The sequence below is a fragment of the Giraffa tippelskirchi genome, chromosome 14, assembly GCF_054371585.1.
Source record: "Giraffa tippelskirchi isolate mGirTip1 chromosome 14, T2T-mGirTip1v1.2.pri, whole genome shotgun sequence".
Lineage (NCBI taxonomy): Eukaryota > Metazoa > Chordata > Mammalia > Artiodactyla > Giraffidae > Giraffa > Giraffa tippelskirchi.
In genome coordinates this window covers 8,532,223-8,554,143 of record NC_137288.1, presented here as the reverse complement: position 1 = coordinate 8,554,143, position 21,921 = coordinate 8,532,223, and the positions used below count along the sequence as shown (strand labels likewise).

General features: G+C 54.9%; 1 long non-coding RNA gene across 1 annotated transcript in view; it reads right to left on the bottom strand.

Moving 5' to 3' along the window:
- Window positions 1-15,625, bottom strand: part of LOC145534162 (uncharacterized) — a 40,444-nt gene extending 24,819 nt beyond the window's left edge. The window contains exons 1-3 of the long non-coding RNA XR_014074293.1: window positions 15,415-15,625; window positions 7,782-7,893; window positions 154-265 (exon numbers count right to left, since the gene is read on the bottom strand). This is a non-coding gene — a long non-coding RNA (uncharacterized LOC145534162). The remainder of the gene's footprint in view (window positions 1-153; window positions 266-7,781; window positions 7,894-15,414) is intronic.
- Between the last annotated feature and the right edge of the window lie 6,296 nt (window positions 15,626-21,921).

Genomic DNA, 21,921 nt, shown 5'->3' with positions numbered 1-21,921 from the left:
ATTAAGCTGGAGTCTCCCAGGCTCATCTGGCATGTCTTCCCTGAAGTCTGCCAAAACCCACACCCTTGCATTTCCAGGGACTCCCCTTAGCCAGCTGGGCAGAAAACCCAGCATGCTTCAAACAAGCTGACAGACAAGCGGGAGAGGACTCACGGGCAGAAGGTTTCCCTCAGGTCTCGGGGGGAGCTCTGGGACCACAGCAGCAACGGGCCATCCCAGCCCCTGGGCTCAGCAGTGCCCTCATTCTCAGGCCGGCGGCTCTGCCCTGAGGGGAGCGGGAAGGTCACCAACTGCCGCAGGCGGACCTCACGCCCCTCCCACTGCTGGAGCCTGACCTCCCCCGGCCCCACCCCTTCCCCTACCCCAGCAGGACGACAGCTCGTCTTCCCCTGGCTTCCAACGTCAGGCCCGGCCCTGGGCCCCGATTGGGCACTGCCCCAGCCCGGAGCCAATCACAGTGGCCAGGGAGGTGGAACGCACCGATTGGCCAGGGCCAGGTCATGTGACCATACTCCCCAGGAAACTCAAATATTACCAAGGTTCCCTAAGAAACCAATGAACAAAATTATCCAGTAAAGGCAAACCGTACTTTTTAATGAGGCCAATGTCACAGAAAAAAAAAAAAAATGCTTCACCATGAACTGCTCAAGGAAGCTAGTAAATAAACTTTCAGAAAAGTTTAGTAGTTTTTTTTTTTTTTTTAATAGGGTGACGGAGAGCTATACCTTTCCCGTCTATGTGAATTTAGGTTTAAACTAGATTTCCCTTGGCTATTATATAAGACAAAAAAACCCACATCACCCCCTTTCACTCACCCCCACCCCCCAAAAGTGTTTTAATGTATTGAATTTTTCTGTCCTCAGTTGTGTCTGATTCACGGCAACCCACGAACTCTACACAGCCAGGCTCTTCCGTCCATGGAATTCAGGGCAATTTTTTCTGTCCCAGTCAATGCCCACCCTGGGTGATCCAAAGGCAAGGGCTCAGAGGCCCCTGAGAGACTAACTCCTTTCAGCTGAGCACAGAGCTGGCTCCTCACTGGGATGCCTGTGGCCTGGGGCTCCCAGAGGGGAGAGCAGCACTCGCCCCACCGTGTGGTCACTGCTGGAAGTGCAGGCTGCTCCTCACTCCCCCTTGACAGTGTCCCTGACGGCAGAACAGTGTGAATCGAATCAAGGTGGTAATGCAAACTCCAATGCAACCAAACTTCCCACAAGGTCTCCAAAACCACTCAGGAACAGGGAATTGGAAACTGCAGGGGATGACATGAATGGAGATGGAGACTTGACACCTTACACCGAGTTCACTTCCACTTATCCCTAGACAAACTTTCCGTGAAAACTTGTCACCAATCTAGAAGAACAATGAGCAGAAACCGGACACGTGCTTTGAGTCTTCACACACAAAACTAAAAGGCAGTCCACAAAAAAACCCAGAGAATACAGTGGACTTGGCAAAATCAAAGATATCTACTGTGGGAAAGACCTCATGACAAAAGCAAAAGACAGGTCATACATCGCCAGACGAATGAGTGGAAACACAAAGCTTATCAAGGATGTGTCTCCAAACAGACAAAGAACACCAACACAACAAGCCTGTGAAAACTAGGGAAAGGTCTGAAGGGACACCAGACTGAGGAAGACACACACAGAGGATCCCGGATGATGTCCAGCACTGAGGGCCTGAAGAAACAACAGTCTAGTTGCACCCCCTCAGGCCTGTGTGACCGTGGATGAGGCCTCTGTTTCCCGGTGGCTCTGAGAGATGGACAGGGAGGAAGGGGAAGAGAAGTCACTTGCATTTCTAATACTCACAGCAAAGTCTTCCAATGAGAAGGGAATTATCACCCCCACTGACAATGCCATGCACTGAAGTGATATCCACGAGTCCATCTAACCCAGAAGGGAAGGATGCACCTGTTCTCACAAAACGGCGAGAGATGGAAGAAGGAAGATCAAGCCCACACCAATCACTGGAGAGAGAAGCTGTGCTCAGGGCTTGAAAGAATTCCTATTGGTAAAATGATGTCACAGCCCCACAAGGCAATCCACAGCTTCGATGCTATTCCTCCCAAAATGCCAATGCATTTTCGCACCGAACAAAGAATTGCAAAAGGGGTTACGGAAACAGAAAAGAGCCTAAATTGTCAATACAATCCGACGAAAAGGCCCCGATACGGACATCCAAGGTTGTGTGAAAGGAAATTAGACGACCAAACTAGGATCCTCAGGAGAGTATCGGAGAAGGCAATGGCGACCCACTCCAGTACTCTTGCCTGGAAAATGCCCTGGACGGAGGAGCCTGGTAGGCTGCAGGCCATGGGGTCGCGCAGAGTCTGACACGACTGAAGTGACTTAGCAGCAGCAGCAGCAGCGGCAGGACAGTATGCTATTGGGAATACAACAACACACACAGATCCAGATCGATGGAATAAAGTTGAGGGTCCAGAAACAAACCCCAGCATCCATCGTCAACTCATCTCTGACACAGAAGGGGAGATTATCCAAATGGGAACAAGAAAGCCTCTTCAATCAATGTCCATGGGAAACCCAGACAGCTACATCTGAAGAACGCTATTGGTTTGGATCTCAGACCACCTCAATATTGGGGAAAAACCTCACCCTAAAGACTGATGTCATGAGATAGCTAGAAAGAAGCGTAGGTCAAAGGCTCCTTAACATCAGAGTCTCCTTGCCATTTGCTGGGCGGAGGTAGAAATGGGTCTCTTCAATTAAGGGAAAGAGGTACACGAAGTACACCAATGGGTTTCCATCCAATGGAACCTCTTCACAACAGAGAAGCTAAGCATTCACAAATGCAAAAGATAGGAAACGGAACACGAGAGACTCCTTCCAAGTGGTGTATCTGAGAAGGGGTTCATATGGAAAGAGACGAAGAATGCACAGCACTCAGATTCCAAGAAACACCACCACCACCCTTGACCCTTCCCCTATGACCAACTCCGACCTGAAGCCTTTCTCTCCCTCTAACCTATCCCTAAAACATAACCCTCATCTAATCATATATATGTGGAATTCCTAGCATCCATCCATTCACACACGAGAGAGAAAGAGGAAGACACAGAGGGAATTGAGAAAGGAAAAGAGAGGGACACAGCCAGAGAGAGACACGGAACCAAAGAGAGGAAAGGAGTCGATGGTCCAGACTTTTCCTCAATCTGTCTCGAAGGTAGAAGCAATGACAGCGCCCATCCACCCCAGAAGGGGGAAAAGGACGGAAGGTTTGCAGAGGAAAAGACAAGAACGCAGGGAGCCATTAGAAGCTCAGCCACCCGCAGAAGCCGAGCTGGGACACTTGAACAGAATCTCAATGGAAACAGAGGACCAGAAAGTTGGCTACTCTTTTCTACAAGAGAGGGAGACCTTCGAGTCTTCCTTTCGGTCCTCCAACTTGGATGCGGGGTCTCAAAACAGTCAGGAGGGGGAGTGCCTTTTCCTGGGTACCACGGCACATCCAGGCCTCGTTCTGCCCCATTCTGTGCTATGTCAGCCCTGGATGGAATCTTTCTTTCTGAAGTCTCAGCGCACGAGCTCCACGTGATATCGGCCCCAGGTGGAAAGGCATGGAGCTGCTCGTAGGCCGACAGACCTAGGAAGCAGATGGGAGAATGACCCCCACTCTGCAGATGGAGAGACTGGGGAAACCCTGAGGGGCATATGCTTGTCCAGGGCCACACCACTTATGAGAAGAAGGAGCCTGGTCTGAGAGCAGCAGGGCCCTCGGAGCTCAGGCCCTGGCTGCACCCAGGCCTCCCCAGGGCTGTGGGCTGGGCTGTGTGGGCGTCTCTGTGCCTGCACATGGCCTAAGGGGGGTGGTCGAGCAGTCAGAAACCCAGAGATTCCCTTGGGAAGTTTTGGGGAAGGGACCTCAGCACGAACCCCAGGCGATGATGTCACCTGCCGGCAACAGAACCCAACAGAACCCGCAACCCGGGTATCCAGGCCTCCAGAGCGGAGAGGAGCCCCCAGCCAGATCACTTGCTGCCAGGATGTTCTGCTGTTTGCCCATGCCCAGAGGCCGGGGCCTCAGGAGAGCTCACAGGCAGTGTGCGTGGGCACCCTGTCGACGTTGGCTCAGGACACCCCCGAGAGGCCTCTGGCCGTTTGCCCGGAGAAACAGAAAGGTAACACGGGGAGCCCCAGGCCGGGCCAGGCCACCTCGCCCATGCCACCCGGAAACACCGGGTCCTTTGCCTGTGTGTGTGGATGCGGGTTTCTCGGGGTGTGTCTCCCTCAAGGAAGCCCAGGCGGATGTGGGGTCAGAAGCCTGCGGACAAGTTGTGTCCACACCCCAGGGGAGAGCAGGCTGGGCCCGATGGGGAGTGTGCGGGCAGTGGCGGCCGCCCAGGCTGACCTCACACCCACAGGTGGGTCTCTTTCCTCCCGGGTGGGGATCTGAGCAGACACACGTCTCTGACCCTTCTGGGAAGAGAAGTTCGAGCAGGCAGAAGCAGCGGTTCCACTGGCCAGGCCCAGCTTGGAAAACTCCCAGCATGCCTGGCTGACGGTCACTGTCGTTGCAGAGCTTCCCACGTGATGAGGCCGAGGACGGGGACACCCCATCCACCTCCCGGAGGGAGGGGTCGGAGCACCACCCCCCCGCCCCTGAGGCCCAGTGCAGGCTCCAGGTGAGCGTGCCCACGGAGGCATCAGCCCCACCGGGGGAGAAGAGGAGGCGGGGAAGGCCTGCTGCAGAGACACCGCCTAGGATACACCCGCCGGCCCAGTCTGAGGCTGCCACGGAGCTCAGCACACCCGGCTCCGACCCAGAGTCCCGAGAACCCCGGCCTCTGAGGCAGCAGGAGGACCTGGAGCCCAGCACGCCAGAGCACAGAGGTGAGGACGCTGGGGCTGCTGCACGGGAGTGTGTGGGGACGGGGTGCTGAGCTACACAGGGACGAGTCCCCGAAAGCTGCTGCTGGGCCTGCAGCAAGCACTGGCGTCACACCCCCCGCCCCCCGTCTTGCACACTTCAGTCCCAAAAGACATCCGACGCTGGGTATTCTTTGGGAATCTCTTGGAAGCTTTCTGTCCCGGGATACGCACATGCCAAGGCTGGCCTGTGGGCAAACTTTGCTTCTCCCCCAGCTCTAGCACTGGCCTCCAACTGGAACCAGGCTCCGCTTCCCAGACCTGTCCCTACAGAGGTGCTGGCTCCAGGTGCAGGACCCAGGGATCCACCGAGGGCAGATGGAGAACCGAGACTTGCCCTCGCAGAGACACCAGGCCAGCTGGGTACTGGCCAGCACACCGGGCAGATCGGATCTCCGTGCCTGCAGGACCCCCAGCCCCAGGCACTGATGTCCCACCCCCTCAGCCAGAACCTCCACCTCCACGTGCACCTGTACCTGCTCGGGCTCTGGCAGGAGAACCCGAGGCAGAGGAGGAGTCACCGCCTCGGCAGGGAGAGCCTGCCCTGGCTCCCGTGCAACACCCAGACGCCCACGATGACTCACCCACCCCTGCAGGGAGAACGAGCCCCCGCTCTGGACAGACACCCAGAGCCCTTGCCGGAAACACCACGTTCAAGGGAGCGGTCGGCTCTGCAGCCTCCATCCCTGTCTGCTCACCGTGGACGCCGGCAACTCGGTCTGCCCCCAGGGGACATGGAGTTCCTTTCCCCTGAACTGCTTTGCATTTGGTTTGTTTCCACCTTTCTGGTGATGTTTTCTTTTTTGTATGGTTTCCTGTATTTTTGTTGGTTAAGTTGGGATTCGTAAACTTTTTCATCATTGTTGCAATTTGGGAACACTGTTGTGTAACTCTGGTGATACTGTGTTACCATCACCACTTGATAGTTTCAGACCCGTTTGATCTTTATGCCCCACCCCCCAACAAAGCCTGGATTCAAGGCAAGCACGCCCTGTTCATCCCTTCCCCCGATCCTGAACACAATTTCATCTTTTCTTTGTGCATTCCTTCCTATATTCTTGGTGTCCCCAATCAATGACTCTCCGTGAAATGACTGAAGCAGTGTTTTTCGGACTCTCCACCTACTGTAAGACTCCATTGGAGAGTTCTCATTTTTATGTCATTTGAACTAGCCTTTGATATCTGAAAGGACGGTGTACGTCCTTTCAAGATACCATGTGCCAAACGAAGCCCTTTTGGCCACTGCCATCATTATCTCCAGGCAGGCATTGCTGTTTCAAGGGTGACATCTCCGCCAGAAGGCAGAGGCTGAGCTCGTCTTGTTGCACCAGCTCCCAAAAGAAGCCAAGAAAGGGAGCTGGAACAACAAACCACCCCAACGCCCAGGAAAGCGTTCTTCATGACAGAAGGCTAGAAAATGACCCAACATCCTTGTGGCCCAGAACCCCTCTAGAAAATCACTGTTCCATAAAAAAGAGAAACACATGGGAAGTTCCAAGGAGAGGCAATGCCCATGGCCAGTGTACTTTAGAGACGGCCTGAGCGCTCCGGGGAAGACACGCACCGACGGAACCCCTTGGGAAACAGCAGGGATTCTCCTCACCGTCGTAAGGGTTTCCTCTGGGGACAACCTGCCCTGGGCACCACATGAGGGAGCAGACCGGCTTCTCTTCCTCTGCCCCCACACCATTCACTCATGAAGGCAGCTCAGGTGTTCTCATGCCCTGCCTGCCTGCCTGCCTGGCTCATCCGTGAGCTGTGACCACCTCCAGGGCAGGACTCCACCTTCTCCTCTCTGTGTACCGTGCATCTGCACACAGTGGGCTTTCAGAACCTTAGACTTGAGCCATTCCCACTCAAGCCAGAACCCTCCCCAGGAAGGAAAACAGCTGTGGAGTCATTTTGGCCCCAGCACTGGTTCCGAAACCCTGGCGGCTCCTACAGCCTCTACGGCGTGAAGAGGGAGGTCCCTTTTGACAGAGCTTTCCGGCTCTCAGATCTAAGCTGTTGTTTCACTGTCAGCTGTGTCTCTTCCGTTGCAGCCAGGTGGGCCACGCTGCTCCAAAGGAGCTCACAAGCTGAGTTTCAAGGGAGGACAGGGATGGCTACAACGTGCTGCAAACTGAGTGAGGGTCCCCACAATCCTCAGCAAAGGTCTGTGGTGTGCAAGTGGGGAGTAGAGGGCCCCCAAGTTCCAAAGGAAGGGAGGTACTCGGGAGCTAAAGCCCTTGGCTGCTGTGGTAGCAGCTGCAGATGGCAGCTCGTCCACAGTGCACTTCGAATGAGGTCATATGAGCGGGACTCTGGAAATGGCTCCGAAATCGAGAGAAAGGGGTCAGGGTATGTGGGAAGCCGGCGGGGGTGGGGGGTGGATGAAGGAAGGTGTCCCTCCTCTCTCCAGTGCAATTTGGTTTGGTGAGTCTCAAAGCTACCAGATGGCACTTCCCAAGTCAGGCCCCCACAGGAATCAGGGTGGGCTGCGTGCCTCGGCCCCTGCCACAGGGACAAGCCACACCAGTGGCCTCCCTGAGCTCCAATGGCCGGATCTGGGGGTTCTGTCTGGGTGCACACCTCCTTGCTGTGGCCAAGTTCCCCCCTTCTCTGAGCACCAGCTTCATCCTCTCGAATGAGGACATCGAATGCTACCTTGGCACGTTACTCTCTTCATCCTGTGAAGACTCATTAGGCTTATCCTACAATTACTAGCTGGCCCGAAGAGATATCTCCTGAATCCAGATTAAGCTGGAGTCTCCCAGGCTCATCTGGCATGTCTTCCCTGAAGTCTGCCAAAACCCACACCATTGCATTTCCAGGGACTCCCCTTAGCCAGCTGGGCAGAAAACCCAGCATGCTTCAAACAAGCTGACAGACAAGCGGGAGAGGACTCACGGGCAGAAGGTTTCCCTCAGGTCTCGGGTGGAGCTCTGGGACCACAGCAGCAACGGGCCATCCCAGCCCCTGGGCTCAGCAGCGCCCTCATTCTCAGGCCGGCGGCTCTGCCCTGAGGGGAGCGGGAAGGTCACCAACTGCCGCAGGCGGACCTCACGCCCCTCCCACTGCTGGAGCCTGACCTCCCCCGGCCCCACCCCTTCCCCTACCCCAGCAGGACGACAGCTCGTCTTCCCCTGGCTTCCAACGTCAGGCCCGGCCCTGGGCCCCGATTGGGCACTGCCCCAGCCCGGAGCCAATCACAGTGGCCAGGGAGGTAGAACGCACCGATTGGCCAGGGCCAGGTCATGTGACCATACTCCCCAGGAAACTCAAATATTACCAAGGTTCCCTAAGAAACCAATGAACAAAATTATCCAGTAAAGGCAAACCGTACTTTTTAATGAGGCCAATGTCACAGAAAAAGAAAAAAAAAAAAAAAGCTTCACCATGAACTGCTCAAGGAAGCTAGTAAATAAACTTTCAGAAAAGTTTAGTAGTTTTTTTTTTTTTTTTAATAGGGTGACGGAGAGCTATACCTTTCCCGTCTATGTGAATTTAGGTTTAAACTAGATTTCCCTTGGCTGTTATATAAGACAAAAAACCCCACATCACCCCCTTTCACTCACCCCCACCCCCCAAAAGTGTTTTAATGTATTGAATTTTTCTGTCCTCAGTTGTGTCTGATTCACGGCAACCCACGAACTCTACACAGCCAGGCTCTTCCGTCCATGGAATTCAGGGCAATTTTTTCTGTCCCAGTCAATGCCCACCCTGGGTGATCCAAAGGCAAGGGCTCAGAGGCCCCTGAGAGACTAACTCCTTTCAGCTGAGCACAGAGCTGGCTCCTCACTGGGATGCCTGTGGCCTGGGGCTCCCAGAGGGGAGAGCAGCACTCGCCCCACCGTGTGGTCACTGCTGGAAGTGCAGGCTGCTCCTCACTCCCCCTTGACAGTGTCCCTGACGGCAGAACAGTGTGAATCGAATCAAGGTGGTAATGCAAACTCCAATGCAAACAAACTCCCCACAAGGTCTCCAAAACCACTCAGGAACAGGGAATTGGAAACTGCAGGGGATGACATGAATGGAGATGGAGACTTGACACCTTACACCGAGTTCACTTCCACTTATCCCTAGACAAACTTTCCGTGAAAACTTGTCACCAATCTAGAAGAACAATGAGCAGAAACCGGACACGTGCTTTGAGTCTTCACACACAAAACTAAAAGGCAGTCCACAAAAAAACCCAGAGAATACAGTGGACTTGGCAAAATCAAAGATATCTACTGTGGGAAAGACCTCATGACAAAAGCAAAAGACAGGTCATACATCGCCAGACGAATGAGTGGAAACACAAAGCTTATCAAGGATGTGTCTCCAAACAGACAAAGAACACCAACACAACAAGCCTGTGAAAACTAGGGAAAGGTCTGAAGGGACACCAGACTGAGGAAGACACACACAGAGGATCCCGGATGATGTCCAGCACTGAGGGCCTGAAGAAACAACAGTCTAGTTGCACCCCCTCAGGCCTGTGTGACCGTGGATGAGGCCTCTGTTTCCCGGTGGCTCTGAGAGATGGACAGGGAGGAAGGGGAAGAGAAGTCACTTGCATTTCTAATACTCACAGCAAAGTCTTCCAATGAGAAGGGAATTATCACCCCCACTGACAATGCCATGCACTGAAGTGATATCCACGAGTCCATCTAACCCAGAAGGGAAGGATGCACCTGTTCTCACAAAACGGCGAGAGATGGAAGAAGGAAGATCAAGCCCACACCAATCACTGGAGAGAGAAGCTGTGCTCAGGGCTTGAAAAATTCCTATTGGTAAAATGATGTCACAGCCCCACAAGGCAATCCACAGCTTCGATGCTATTCCTCCCAAAATGCCAATGCATTTTCGCACCGAACAAAGAATTGCAAAAGGGGTTACGGAAACAGAAAAGAGCCTAAATTGTCAATACAATCCGACGAAAAGGCCCCGATACGGACATCCAAGGTTGTGTGAAAGGAAATTAGACGACCAAACTAGGATCCTCAGGAGAGTATCGGAGAAGGCAATGGCGACCCACTCCAGTACTCTTGCCTGGAAAATGCCCTGGACGGAGGAGCCTGGTAGGCTGCAGGCCATGGGGTCGCGCAGAGTCTGACACGACTGAAGTGACTTAGCAGCAGCAGCAGCAGCGGCAGGACAGTATGCTATTGGGAATACAACAACACACACAGATCCAGATCGATGGAATAAAGTTGAGGGTCCAGAAACAAACCCCAGCATCCATCGTCAACTCATCTCTGACACAGAAGGGGAGATTATCCAAATGGGAACAAGAAAGCCTCTTCAATCAATGTCCATGGGAAACCCAGACAGCTACATCTGAAGAACGCTATTGGTTTGGATCTCAGACCACCTCAATATTGGGGAAAAACCTCACCCTAAAGACTGATGTCATGAGATAGCTAGAAAGAAGCGTAGGTCAAAGGCTCCTTAACATCAGAGTCTCCTTGCCATTTGCTGGGCGGAGGTAGAAATGGGTCTCTTCAATTAAGGGAAAGAGGTACACGAAGTACACCAATGGGTTTCCATCCAATGGAACCTCTTCACAACAGAGAAGCTAAGCATTCACAAATGCAAAAGATAGGAAACGGAACACGAGAGACTCCTTCCAAGTGGTGTATCTGAGAAGGGGTTCATATGGAAAGAGACGAAGAATGCACAGCACTCAGATTCCAAGAAACACCACCACCACCCTTGACCCTTCCCCTATGACCAACTCCGACCTGAAGCCTTTCTCTCCCTCTAACCTATCCCTAAAACATAACCCTCATCTAATCATATACATGTGGAATTCCTAGCATCCATCCATCCACACACGAGAGAGAAAGAGGAAGACACAGAGGGAATTGAGAAAGGAAAAGAGAGGGACACAGCCAGAGAGAGACACGGAACCAAAGAGAGGAAAGGAGTCGATGGTCCAGACTTTTCCTCAATCTGTCTCGAAGGTAGAAGCAATGACAGCGCCCATCCACCCCAGAAGGGGGAAAAGGACGGAAGGTTTGCAGAGGAAAAGACAAGAACGCAGGGAGCCATTAGAAGCTCAGCCACCCGCAGAAGCCGAGCTGGGACACTTGAACAGAATCTCAATGGAAACAGAGGACCAGAAAGTTGGCTACTCTTTTCTACAAGAGAGGGAGACCTTCGAGTCTTCCTTTCGGTCCTCCAACTTGGATGCGGGGTCTCAAAACAGTCAGGAGGGGGAGTGCCTTTTCCTGGGTACCACGGCACATCCAGGCCTCGTTCTGCCCCATTCTGTGCTATGTCAGCCCTGGATGGAATCTTTCTTTCTGAAGTCTCAGCGCACGAGCTCCACGTGATATCGGCCCCAGGTGGAAAGGCATGGAGCTGCTCGTAGGCCGACAGACCTAGGAAGCAGATGGGAGAATGACCCCCACTCTGCAGATGGAGAGACTGGGGAAACCCTGAGGGGCATATGCTTGTCCAGGGCCACACCACTTATGAGAAGAAGGAGCCTGGTCTGAGAGCAGCAGGGCCCTCGGAGCTCAGGCCCTGGCTGCACCCAGGCCTCCCCAGGGCTGTGGGCTGGGCTGTGTGGGCGTCTCTGTGCCTGCACATGGCCTAAGGGGGGTGGTCGAGCAGTCAGAAACCCAGAGATTCCCTTGGGAAGTTTTGGGGAAGGGACCTCAGCACGAACCCCAGGCGATGATGTCACCTGCCGGCAACAGAACCCAACAGAACCCGCAACCCGGGTATCCAGGCCTCCAGAGCGGAGAGGAGCCCCCAGCCAGATCACTTGCTGCCAGGATGTTCTGCTGTTTGCCCATGCCCAGAGGCCGGGGCCTCAGGAGAGCTCACAGGCAGTGTGCGTGGGCACCCTGTCGACGTTGGCTCAGGACACCCCCGAGAGGCCTCTGGCCGTTTGCCCGGAGAAACAGAAAGGTAACACGGGGAGCCCCAGGCCGGGCCAGGCCACCTCGCCCATGCCACCCGGAAACACCGGGTCCTTTGCCTGTGTGTGTGGATGCGGGTTTCTCGGGGTGTGTCTCCCTCAAGGAAGCCCAGGCGGATGTGGGGTCAGAAGCCTGCGGACAAGTTGTGTCCACACCCCAGGGGAGAGCAGGCTGGGCCCGATGGGGAGTGTGCGGGCAGTGGCGGCCGCCCAGGCTGACCTCACACCCACAGGTGGGTCTCTTTCCTCCCGGGTGGGGATCTGAGCAGACACACGTCTCTGACCCTTCTGGGAAGAGAAGTTCGAGCAGGCAGAAGCAGCGGTTCCACTGGCCAGGCCCAGCTTGGAAAACTCCCAGCATGGCTGGCTGACGGTCACTGTCGTTGCAGAGCTTCCCACGTGATGAGGCCGAGGACGGGGACACCCCATCCACCTCCCGGAGGGAGGGGTCGGAGCACCACCCCCCCGCCCGTGAGGCCCAGTGCAGGCTCCAGGTGAGCGTGCCCACGGAGGCATCAGCCCCACCGGGGGAGAAGAGGAGGCGGGGAAGGCCTGCTGCAGAGACACCGCCTAGGATACACCCGCCGGCCCAGTCTGAGGCTGCCACGGAGCTCAGCACACCCGGCTCCGACCCAGAGTCCCGAGAACCCCGGCCTCTGAGGCAGCAGGAGGACCTGGAGCCCAGCACGCCAGAGCACAGAGGTGAGGACGCTGGGGCTGCTGCACGGGAGTGTGTGGGGACGGGGTGCTGAGCTACACAGGGACGAGTCCCCGAAAGCTGCTGCTGGGCCTGCAGCAAGCACTGGCCTCACACCCCCCGCCCCCCGTCTTGCACACTTCAGTCCCAAAAGACATCCGACGCTGGGTATTCTTTGGGAATCTCTTGGAAGCTTTCTGTCCCGGGATACGCACATGCCAAGGCTGGCCTGTGGGCAAACTTTGCTTCTCCCCCAGCTCTAGCACTGACCTCCAACTGGAACCAGGCTCCACTTCCCAGACCTGTCCCTACAGAGGTGGTGGCTCCAGGTGCAGGACCCAGGGATCCACCGAGGGCAGATGGAGAACCGAGACTTGCCCTCGCAGAGACACCAGGCCAGCTGGGTACTGGCCAGCACACCGGGCAGATCGGATCTCCGTGCCTGCAGGACCCCCAGCCCCAGGCACTGATGTCCCACCCCCTCAGCCAGAACCTCCACCTCCACGTGCACCTGTACCTGCTCGGGCTCTGGCAGGAGAACCCGAGGCAGAGGAGGAGTCACCGCCTCGGCAGGGAGAGCCTGCCCTGGCTCCCGCGCAACACCCAGACGCCCACGATGACTCACCCACCCCTGCAGGGAGAACGAGCCCCCGCTCTGGACAGACACCCAGAGCCCTTGCCGGAAACACCACGTCCAGGGGAGCGGTCGGCTCTGCAGCCTCCATCCCTGTCTGCTCACCGTGGACGCCGGCAACTCGGTCTGCCCCCAGGGGACATGGAGTTCCTTTCCCCTGAACTGCTTTGCATTTGGTTTGTTTCCACCTTTCTGGTGATGTTTTCTTTTTTGTATGGTTTCCTGTATTTTTGTTGGTTAAGTTGGGATTCGTAAACTTTCTCATCATTGTTGCAATTTGGGAACACTGTTGTGTAACTCTGGTGATACTGTGTTACCATCACCACTTGGTAGTTTCAGACCCGTTTGATCTTTATGCCCCACCCCCCAACAAAGCCTGGATTCAAGGCAAGCACGCCCTGTTCATCCCTTCCCCCGATCCTGAACACAATTTCATCTTTTCTTTGTGCATTCCTTCCTATATTCTTGGTGTCCCCAATCAATGACTCTCCGTGAAATGACTGAAGCAGTGTTTTTCGGACTCTCCACCTACTGTAAGACTCCATTGGAGAGTTCTCATTTTTATGTCATTTGAACTAGCCTTTGATATCTGAAAGGACGGTGTACGTCCTTTCAAGATACCATGTGCCAAACGAAGCCCTTTTGGCCACTGCCATCATTATCTCCAGGCAGGCATTGCTGTTTCAAGGGTGACATCTCCGCCAGAAGGCAGAGGCTGAGCTCGTCTTGTTGCACCAGCTCCCAAAAGAAGCCAAGAAAGGGAGCTGGAACAACAAACCACCCCAACGCCCAGGAAAGCGTTCTTCATGACAGAAGGCTAGAAAATGACCCAACATCCTTGTGGCCCAGAACCCCTCTAGAAAATCACTGTTCCATAAAAAAGAGAAACACATGGGAAGTTCCAAGGAGAGGCAATGCCCATGGCCAGTGTACTTTAGAGACGGCCTGAGCGCTCCGGGGAAGACACGCACCGACGGAACCCCTTGGGAAACAGCAGGGATTCTCCTCACCGTCGTAAGGGTTTCCTCTGGGGACAACCTGCCCTGGGCACCACATGAGGGAGCAGACCGGCTTCTCTTCCTCTGCCCCCACACCATTCACTCATGAAGGCAGCTCAGGTGTTCTCATGCCCTGCCTGCCTGCCTGCCTGGCTCATCCGTGAGCTGTGACCACCTCCAGGGCAGGACTCCACCTTCTCCTCTCTGTGTACCGTGCATCTGCACACAGTGGGCTTTCAGAACCTTAGACTTGAGCCATTCCCACTCAAGCCAGAACCCTCCCCAGGAAGGAAAACAGCTGTGGAGTCATTTTGGCCCCAGCACTGGTTCCGAAACCCTGGCGGCTCCTACAGCCTCTACGGCGTGAAGAGGGAGGTCCCTTTTGACAGAGCTTTCCGGCTCTCAGATCTAAGCTGTTGTTTCACTGTCAGCTGTGTCTCTTCCGTTGCAGCCAGGTGGGCCACGCTGCTCCAAAGGAGCTCACAAGCTGAGTTTCAAGGGAGGACAGGGATGGCTACAACGTGCTGCAAACTGAGTGAGGGTCCCCACAATCCTCAGCAAAGGTCTGTGGTGTGCAAGTGGGGAGTAGAGGGCCCCCAAGTTCCAAAGGAAGGGAGGTACTCGGGAGCTAAAGCCCTTGGCTGCTGTGGTAGCAGCTGCAGATGGCAGCTCGTCCACAGTGCACTTCGAATGAGGTCATATGAGCGGGACTCTGGAAATGGCTCCGAAATCGAGAGAAAGGGGTCAGGGTATGTGGGAAGCCGGCGGGGGTGGGGGGTGGATGAAGGAAGGTGTCCCTCCTCTCTCCAGTGCAATTTGGTTTGGTGAGTCTCAAAGCTACCAGATGGCACTTCCCAAGTCAGGCCCCCACAGGAATCAGGGTGGGCTGCGTGCCTCGGCCCCTGCCACAGGGACAAGCCACACCAGTGGCCTCCCTGAGCTCCAATGGCCGGATCTGGGGGTTCTGTCTGGGTGCACACCTCCTTGCTGTGGCCAAGTTCCCCCCTTCTCTGAGCACCAGCTTCATCCTCTCGAATGAGGACATCGAATGCTACCTTGGCACGTTACTCTCTTCATCCTGTGAAGACTCATTAGGCTTATCCTACAATTACTAGCTGGCCCGAAGAGATATCTCCTGAATCCAGATTAAGCTGGAGTCTCCCAGGCTCATCTGGCATGTCTTCCCTGAAGTCTGCCAAAACCCACACCATTGCATTTCCAGGGACTCCCCTTAGCCAGCTGGGCAGAAAACCCAGCATGCTTCAAACAAGCTGACAGACAAGCGGGAGAGGACTCACGGGCAGAAGGTTTCCCTCAGGTCTCGGGTGGAGCTCTGGGACCACAGCAGCAACGGGCCATCCCAGCCCCTGGGCTCAGCAGCGCCCTCATTCTCAGGCCGGCGGCTCTGCCCTGAGGGGAGCGGGAAGGTCACCAACTGCCGCAGGCGGACCTCACGCCCCTCCCACTGCTGGAGCCTGACCTCCCCCGGCCCCACCCCTTCCCCTACCCCAGCAGGACGACAGCTCGTCTTCCCCTGGCTTCCAACGTCAGGCCCGGCCCTGGGCCCCGATTGGGCACTGCCCCAGCCCGGAGCCAATCACAGTGGCCAGGGAGGTGGAACGCACCGATTGGCCAGGGCCAGGTCATGTGACCATACTCCCCAGGAAACTCAAATATTACCAAGGTTCCCTAAGAAACCAATGAACAAAATTATCCAGTAAAGGCAAACCGTACTTTTTAATGAGGCCAATGTCACAGAAAAAAAAAAAAAAAAAAAAAGCTTCACCATGAACTGCTCAAGGAAGCTAGTAAATAAACTTTCAGAAAAGTTTAGTAGTTTTTTTTTTTTTTTTAATAGGGTGACGGAGAGCTATACCTTTCCCGTCTATGTGAATTTAGGTTTAAACTAGATTTCCCTTGGCTGTTATATAAGACAAAAAACCCCACATCACCCCCTTTCACTCACCCCCACCCCCCAAAAGTGTTTTAATGTATTGAATTTTTCTGTCCTCAGTTGTGTCTGATTCACGGCAACCCACGAACTCTACACAGCCAGGCTCTTCCGTCCATGGAATTCAGGGCAATTTTTTCTGTCCCAGTCAATGCCCACCCTGGGTGATCCAAAGGCAAGGGCTCAGAGGCCCCTGAGAGACTAACTCCTTTCAGCTGAGCACAGAGCTGGCTCCTCACTGGGATGCCTGTGGCCTGGGGCTCCCAGAGGGGAGAGCAGCACTCGCCCCACCGTGTGGTCACTGCTGGAAGTGCAGGCTGCTCCTCACTCCCCCTTGACAGTGTCCCTGACGGCAGAACAGTGTGAATCGAATCAAGGTGGTAATGCAAACTCCAATGCAAACAAACTCCCCACAAGGTCTCCAAAACCACTCAGGAACAGGGAATTGGAAACTGCAGGGGATGACATGAATGGAGATGGAGACTTGACACCTTACACCGAGTTCACTTCCACTTATCCCTAGACAAACTTTCCGTGAAAACTTGTCACCAATCTAGAAGAACAATGAGCAGAAACCGGACACGTGCTTTGAGTCTTCACACACAAAACTAAAAGGCAGTCCACAAAAAAACCCAGAGAATACAGTGGACTTGGCAAAATCAAAGATATCTACTGTGGGAAAGACCTCATGACAAAAGCAAAAGACAGGTCATACATCGCCAGACGAATGAGTGGAAACACAAAGCTTATCAAGGATGTGTCTCCAAACAGACAAAGAACACCAACACAACAAGCCTGTGAAAACTAGGGAAAGGTCTGAAGGGACACCAGACTGAGGAAGACACACACAGAGGATCCCGGATGATGTCCAGCACTGAGTGCCTGAAGAAACAACAGTCTAGTTGCACCCCCTCAGGCCTGTGTGACCGTGGATGAGGCCTCTGTTTCCCGGTGGCTCTGAGAGATGGACAGGGAGGAAGGGGAAGAGAAGTCACTTGCATTTCTAATACTCACAGCAAAGTCTTCCAATGAGAAGGGAATTATCACCCCCACTGACAATGCCATGCACTGAAGTGATATCCACGAGTCCATCTAACCCAGAAGGGAAGGATGCACCTGTTCTCACAAAACGGCGAGAGATGGAAGAAGGAAGATCAAGCCCACACCAATCACTGGAGAGAGAAGCTGTGCTCAGGGCTTGAAAAATTCCTATTGGTAAAATGATGTCACAGCCCCACAAGGCAATCCACAGCTTCGATGCTATTCCTCCCAAAATGCCAATGCATTTTCGCACCGAACAAAGAATTGCAAAAGGGGTTACGGAAACAGAAAAGAGCCTAAATTGTCAATACAATCCGACGAAAAGGCCCCGATACGGACATCCAAGGTTGTGTGAAAGGAAATTAGACGACCAAACTAGGATCCTCAGGAGAGTATCGGAGAAGGCAATGGCGACCCACTCCAGTACTCTTGCCTGGAAAATGCCCTGGACGGAGGAGCCTGGTAGGCTGCAGGCCATGGGGTCGCGCAGAGTCTGACACGACTGAAGTGACTTAGCAGCAGCAGCAGCAGCGGCAGGACAGTATGCTATTGGGAATACAACAACACACACAGATCCAGATCGATGGAATAAAGTTGAGGGTCCAGAAACAAACCCCAGCATCCATCGTCAACTCATCTCTGACACAGAAGGGGAGATTATCCAAATGGGAACAAGAAAGCCTCTTCAATCAATGTCCATGGGAAACCCAGACAGCTACATCTGAAGAATGCTATTGGTTTGGATCTCAGACCACCTCAATATTGGGGAAAAACCTCACCCTAAAGACTGATGTCATGAGATAGCTAGAAAGAAGCGTAGGTCAAAGGCTCCTTAACATCAGAGTCTCCTTGCCATTTGCTGGGCGGAGGTAGAAATGGGTCTCTTCAATTAAGGGAAAGAGGTACACGAAGTACACCAATGGGTTTCCATCCAATGGAACCTCTTCACAACAGAGAAGCTAAGCATTCACAAATGCAAAAGATAGGAAACGGAACACGAGAGACTCCTTCCAAGTGGTGTATCTGAGAAGGGGTTCATATGGAAAGAGACGAAGAATGCACAGCACTCAGATTCCAAGAAACACCACCACCACCCTTGACCCTTCCCCTATGACCAACTCCGACCTGAAGCCTTTCTCTCCCTCTAACCTATCCCTAAAACATAACCCTCATCTAATCATATACATGTGGAATTCCTAGCATCCATCCATCCACACACGAGAGAGAAAGAGGAAGACACAGAGGGAATTGAGAAAGGAAAAGAGAGGGACACAGCCAGAGAGAGACACGGAACCAAAGAGAGGAAAGGAGTCGATGGTCCAGACTTTTCCTCAATCTGTCTCGAAGGTAGAAGCAATGACAGCGCCCATCCACCCCAGAAGGGGGAAAAGGACGGAAGGTTTGCAGAGGAAAAGACAAGAACGCAGGGAGCCATTAGAAGCTCAGCCACCCGCAGAAGCCGAGCTGGGACACTTGAACAGAATCTCAATGGAAACAGAGGACCAGAAAGTTGGCTACTCTTTTCTACAAGAGAGGGAGACCTTCGAGTCTTCCTTTCGGTCCTCCAACTTGGATGCGGGGTCTCAAAACAGTCAGGAGGGGGAGTGCCTTTTCCTGGGTACCACGGCACATCCAGGCCTCGTTCTGCCCCATTCTGTGCTATGTCAGCCCTGGATGGAATCTTTCTTTCTGAAGTCTCAGCGCACGAGCTCCACGTGATATCGGCCCCAGGTGGAAAGGCATGGAGCTGCTCGTAGGCCGACAGACCTAGGAAGCAGATGGGAGAATGACCCCCACTCTGCAGATGGAGAGACTGGGGAAACCCTGAGGGGCATATGCTTGTCCAGGGCCACACCACTTATGAGAAGAAGGAGCCTGGTCTGAGAGCAGCAGGGCCCTCGGAGCTCAGGCCATGGCTGCACCCAGGCCTCCCCAGGGCTGTGGGCTGGGCTGTGTGGGCGTCTCTGTGCCTGCACATGGCCTAAGGGGGGTGGTCGAGCAGTCAGAAACCCAGAGATTCCCTTGGGAAGTTTTGGGGAAGGGACCTCAGCACGAACCCCAGGCGATGATGTCACCTGCCGGCAACAGAACCCAACAGAACCCGCAACCCGGGTATCCAGGCCTCCAGAGCGGAGAGGAGCCCCCAGCCAGATCACTTGCTGCCAGGATGTTCTGCTGTTTGCCCATGCCCAGAGGCCGGGGCCTCAGGAGAGCTCACAGGCAGTGTGCGTGGGCACCCTGTCGACGTTGGCTCAGGACACCCCCGAGAGGCCTCTGGCCGTTTGCCTGGAGAAACAGAAAGGTAACACGGGGAGCCCCAGGCCGGGCCAGGCCACCTCGCCCATGCCACCCGGAAACACCGGGTCCTTTGCCTGTGTGTGTGGATGCGGGTTTCTCGGGGTGTGTCTCCCTCAAGGAAGCCCAGGCGGATGTGGGGTCAGAAGCCTGTAGACAAGTTGTGTCCACACCCCAGGGGAGAGCAGGCTGGGCCCGATGGGGAGTGTGCGGGCAGCGGCGGCCGCCCAGGCTGACCTCACACCCACAGGTGGGTCTCTTTCCTCCCGGGTGGGGATCTGAGCAGACACACGTCTCTGACCCTTCTGGGAAGAGAAGTTCGAGCAGGCAGAAGCAGCGGTTCCACTGGCCAGGCCCAGCTTGGAAAACTCCCAGCATGGCTGGCTGACGGTCACTGTCGTTGCAGAGCTTCCCACGTGATGAGGCCGAGGACGGGGACACCCCATCCACCTCCCGGAGGGAGGGGTCGGAGCACCACCCCCCCGCCCCTGAGGCCCAGTGCAGGCTCCAGGTGAGCGTGCCCACGGAGGCATCAGCCCCACCGGGGGAGAAGAGGAGGCGGGGAAGGCCTGCTGCAGAGACACCGCCTAGGATACACCCGCCGGCCCAGTCTGAGGCTGCCACGGAGCTCAGCACACCCGGCTCCGACCCAGAGTCCCGAGAACCCCGGCCTCTGAGGCAGCAGGAGGACCTGGAGCCCAGCACGCCAGAGCACAGAGGTGAGGACGCTGGGGCTGCTGCACGGGAGTGTGTGGGGACGGGGTGCTGAGCTACACAGGGACGAGTCCCCGAAAGCTGCTGCTGGGCCTGCAGCAAGCACTGGCCTCACACCCCCCGCCCCCCGTCTTGCACACTTCAGTCCCAAAAGACATCCGACGCTGGGTATTCTTTGGGAATCTCTTGGAAGCTTTCTGTCCCGGGATACGCACATGCCAAGGCTGGCCTGTGGGCAAACTTTGCTTCTCCCCCAGCTCTAGCACTGACCTCCAACTGGAACCAGGCTCCACTTCCCAGACCTGTCCCTACAGAGGTGGTGGCTCCAGGTGCAGGACCCAGGGATCCACCGAGGGCAGATGGAGAACCGAGACTTGCCCTCGCAGAGACACCAGGCCAGCTGGGTACTGGCCAGCACACCGGGCAGATCGGATCTCCGTGCCTGCAGGACCCCCAGCCCCAGGCACTGATGTCCCACCCCCTCAGCCAGAACCTCCACCTCCACGTGCACCTGTACCTGCTCGGGCTCTGGCAGGAGAACCCGAGGCAGAGGAGGAGTCACCGCCTCGGCAGGGAGAGCCTGCCCTGGCTCCCGCGCAACACCCAGACGCCCACGATGACTCACCCACCCCTGCAGGGAGAACGAGCCCCCGCTCTGGACAGACACCCAGAGCCCTTGCCGGAAACACCACGTCCAGGGGAGCGGTCGGCTCTGCAGCCTCCATCCCTGTCTGCTCACCGTGGACGCCGGCAACTCGGTCTGCCCCCAGGGGACATGGAGTTCCTTTCCCCTGAACTGCTTTGCATTTGGTTTGTTTCCACCTTTCTGGTGATGTTTTCTTTTTTGTATGGTTTCCTGTATTTTTGTTGGTTAAGTTGGGATTCGTAAACTTTCTCATCATTGTTGCAATTTGGGAACACTGTTGTGTAACTCTGGTGATACTGTGTTACCATCACCACTTGGTAGTTTCAGACCCGTTTGATCTTTATGCCCCACCCCCCAACAAAGCCTGGATTCAAGGCAAGCACGCCCTGTTCATCCCTTCCCCCGATCCTGAACACAATTTCATCTTTTCTTTGTGCATTCCTTCCTATATTCTTGGTGTCCCCAATCAATGACTCTCCGTGAAATGACTGAAGCAGTGTTTTTCGGACTCTCCACCTACTGTAAGACTCCATTGGAGAGTTCTCATTTTTATGTCATTTGAACTAGCCTTTGATATCTGAAAGGACGGTGTACGTCCTTTCAAGATACCATGTGCCAAACGAAGCCCTTTTGGCCACTGCCATCATTATCTCCAGGCAGGCATTGCTGTTTCAAGGGTGACATCTCCGCCAGAAGGCAGAGGCTGAGCTCGTCTTGTTGCACCAGCTCCCAAAAGAAGCCAAGAAAGGGAGCTGGAACAACAAACCACCCCAACGCCCAGGAAAGCGTTCTTCATGACAGAAGGCTAGAAAATGACCCAACATCCTTGTGGCCCAGAACCCCTCTAGAAAATCACTGTTCCATAAAAAAGAGAAACACATGGGAAGTTCCAAGGAGAGGCAATGCCCATGGCCAGTGTACTTTAGAGACGGCCTGAGCGCTCCGGGGAAGACACGCACCGACGGAACCCCTTGGGAAACAGCAGGGATTCTCCTCACCGTCGTAAGGGTTTCCTCTGGGGACAACCTGCCCTGGGCACCACATGAGGGAGCAGACCGGCTTCTCTTCCTCTGCCCCCACACCATTCACTCATGAAGGCAGCTCAGGTGTTCTCATGCCCTGCCTGCCTGCCTGCCTGGCTCATCCGTGAGCTGTGAC